The sequence below is a fragment of the Heterocephalus glaber genome, unplaced genomic scaffold, assembly GCF_053883595.1.
Source record: "Heterocephalus glaber isolate CG9 unplaced genomic scaffold, H.glaber_assembly_v1.0 deba00001060, whole genome shotgun sequence".
NCBI lineage: Eukaryota > Metazoa > Chordata > Mammalia > Rodentia > Bathyergidae > Heterocephalus > Heterocephalus glaber.
The window spans coordinates 630238-634213 of NW_028258185.1; positions in this window are offsets into that span (position 1 = coordinate 630238).

Consider the following 3976-nt stretch of genomic DNA (forward strand, 5'->3'; position numbering starts at 1 on the left):
GACCCCAGAGAGTTTTAGGGTTTAAATTTTGATACAGTTTCCTGCAATATAGGAAATAGAATAATGTAATATCCTTGTATTCACTATCAGACTTAAGGTTTTGTTAAGTTACTGGTAACATTTGGTCAACTTTGTTCTTGAGTTTCAAAACAACACAAACAAGTAACTACAGACAAATGTCCCTTTTTGTCCCCTTCTCCTGTATCACACTCCTGAAACCCAGAGGCACTGCTGTCACAAATTTGGGCTCATTCTTCCAGTCTCTGTCTTTATATTTTTACTATACACATATATCCAAGAATAATATCTTATTGAGTGTATTTTTAAAGCTGTACAACACTTATGACAGAATTTATGACATTATTTTTCAATCCACATTTTAAAGAGATCTTTATTTGAGGTTTTTGGCAAAGCATCCCAAAGGTAGAAATGGGTTTGTGAGATCATGCTGGTTACCAAATGGAGGATTCCAGACAGGGGAAGAGCAGGGTGGGGATAGTAGGCAGGAGGGAACCGAGGTAACAGATTCTCAGGGGGAGAGTCCACACCACAGGCCACTGATGCCGAACCTGTGAGGGCAAGGATTTGTTTTGTGCCTGCTGCTCTTCAGCACCATGAACAGGGCGTGGGACCTTGTTGAAGATGCCCAGTAAACATCTGTTGACAAAGAGTCTGATACAGGCTGAGAGGTCCAGGATGGTATCCAGATTTCTGGCCCAGTGGCATTCACTGAATGTTGGTCCCAGTCTCCAAGATGAAGGTCCTAGAAAAAGAGCTGAATTGCAAGAAAAGATGGCTTGAGAAGCCATCTTTGTGGTCCAAGGCAAATGGGGTTGTGGTGTATGGGAGAGACTGATGCTAGGAGGAAGGCCAGGCTCCCACTTCTCTGGATTGGGACCCCCATAGCAGATGGTTATTGATGAAGGACGTGAAAGGACCCAGAGATTGCAAGGGGGAAAGCTTAGTCCTGCTGGAGGTAAAAGGAGAGTTGAAACACAAACTGAGTACAAGCACTAGTTCCCTCTGAAGGGCAAGAGGGCAGGGCCCAACCTCTGCATTATCTACAGCGAGTGTTTTCTTGCCCTTTGTGCAGTGGGTACCCTCAGCCCATTAGCCAAGGCAGAGGAGGAGGAAGAAGGTAATAAACGATTCTAGAATCATAAAGACCTTGTCAGATGCCTGCACTCCCAAATTTGCTCCCACTACATATTCATCAACAAGACAAACAGGTGGGGTGTTCATAATTGGTTCCCGGGGACTTTTTCTTGATCAAATCTAATCTCTGTATTCAAAGAAGGAGGTAAAATATAAACTGCTTTTCCACTGTGAAGACCCGAGGCTCTGGCCCTTCACCTATGAGGGCTGCATTCTGCAAAGAACTCCTCAAAGTCGCTGGCACCCCTCCCTCCTTCCCCAAGTCCCAGCTGCGGACTCACCTACAAATATCCCCTGCCTTCCTTAGGACTTCACTCAGACTGCTTCTTCCAGGACTCGTTCTAACCCTACTCCCACCCCCAGAAGCCACTCCTGGAAGCCTGCTCTCTCCTCCTATCGCCCCCAGCATGGATTTCCTGAACCCAGTCTAGCTGCTCAGTTCTGTCCTTCTCTGTTTTTGTCTCTTTCTGGCTCCTCACCTGAGTTTTCAATAGCTTGGTGTTATGGTTTAGATCTGGGGTGTCCCCCTGAAGCCTCATGTGTTTGGAAGGCGATTAAATCATGAGGGTGAATTAGCCCATTGATGAGTTCATCAGCTAAGAGGCAGGCCCTTGTTAGAGGCAGGTTAGAGGCAGATGCTGGGGGTGTGACCTGGAAGGATATGTCTCCCTCCCTGGCTTCTCCCTTCTCTCTTTGACACCATGTTGTGAGCAGCTTTCCTCCACCAGACCCTTCCTCCGCGCTGTTTCTGCCTTGGAGCTAGCTGACTATGGACTAAAACTGTGAGCCAAAACAAACCTCTCCTCCTCTAAGTTGTAGGTGTTGGGTATTGTGTCTCAGGGGCATTTCCCTACTTCATCCCTGGTTCTAGGGCAGGACTGCTTTTATCATCCCCAGAGGCCCTCTCTTGGGAATCAGAGGCATCACTTTAGTTTTGCTTGATCTGGCAGAGTAAGTCATGCTTTTCTCTCAGAAATGGAGCTGTTGTAGCTCTAAATCACTCAATTCCTTTTCCTAGAAGTACTTGCAATTTAGACTTGCTCTTTACTCAAGGAATTTTAAATATTGTGGAGCAATGGAGAGGAAGATCTTGGACTCGCCTTTCCATAAAACTGCTTATTGGAGGTATGGCAGGATCTATGGCAAGGTCTCTTGTCCTATGGATCCAACCCCTACAGCCACCAAAGGACCAACCTAATTATCTTCACATTAGGCTACAGCCAGTCACCTCCCACATTGAGCTGGGACACTCTTAATTTTTACCTGAGCAAGACATATTGTAGAATACCGCCTCCCTCAACCCCTGAACACTGAGAAGAGCCCTAAGATATCAGATTATCAGGCTATGCAAACTGTCACTTAAACAGATAGTGACTCAACAGGATCCCCAAAGTCATGTGACTTGCTCAGCTAACTAGGGTCCTTCCTCTGCAAGGAAATTACAGACTTTTTTCCTCCTTTTCAAAAAAGACTTATCTAGACTATTAATTTCTCTACAATTAACATATGTTACATACACTATGACAAAAAATAAAACTTTAGAGAGGCTGTGGTTATAGCTCAGTGACAGAGTACTTGTCTAGTATGTGCAAGGTCCTGGGTTCAATACTCAGCGCTGAAAACAAATAAATAAAAAACAAAAAAACTTTGGAAAGAGCAGGAGTTATGACCACAACACTGGAGGGTGGGTGGATGTTGCTGAGTTGGGTAACAGAGCCATAGGGAGGAGTGTGTTCTGCAGATGTTCTAATGGGTCACGGGCTGCTGTAGGGCCCCTTAGAACACAGCAGCCTTGAGCCCTGGGCAGCCTCAAACAATACCTACAAAAGGTACCCACAGATGATTGGTGCAGGGCTAGAGGAACACTGGAAAGAGACAACGACCATTCGAAGCAAGGTATAGATGCTCAAATTCCCCTACAGGTATATAATTTAATTTAAAGAAATCTAAATGACAGGCGACAGCTTTTGTATTTTTCCTTAAGAATCCAAGTAATTTTGCAGCCTTCTATAAAGTGTGACTATTCACTCAGTTGATGATTAGAGATTAGCTGGTAATTATTAAATTAAACAGGAAAGAACCAGAAACAGGCATCATACATTTTGGCTGAAAACTTCTTATCCTTAATGTTAAATTTGAATGTAAAACAGTGGGAAGGTAGAAGCAACAATGTTGTTGGTTTTTTTGTTCTTTTAAAGAGTGAAGAAGTTGGAAACCTTTGCTCTTGTCTAGGCTCTTTCCCTGACATAGGAACCCCCCAGCTCTTCTGCCAAACTCCCTACAAGATTAGGGAGAAGAGGGTGAACTTGGACCAGCAGTCTCACAGCTTAGCTTGAAAGGCTATAAGCAAGAACTTAATTCTCTTTTTTTTTTTTGGTACCAGGGATCGAACTTGGGACCTTGAGCTTGTGAGGCAGGAGGCAGAACCCCTGAGCTAAATCCCCAGCCCATTTAATTCTTTTTTAAAGCATGTTTAATCAAAAAAGAGTAGGATGCATCATATTATTATTTATTTTATATGAAATTAGGATTTTTTAGGTTGGGGATGTGAGGTCTTGGGTTTGATCCCCAGTTACACACACACACACACACACACAAAACAAACAGAAAAATGGATTTTTTCTATTAATAAGAAAATAGGTCCAGATATGCAAAACTTTGCAATGTATTACATTGTATGTTTTGTACATATTAAAATAAAAATGATGCTTTAAACCATTTGTCATAAAAAAATCCTCTGTGGCTCTAGCCAGGTGTGGTGGTGCAGGCCTGTAATCCCAGCACTTGGGAAGCTGAGGCAGGAGGATCACCATGAGATCAA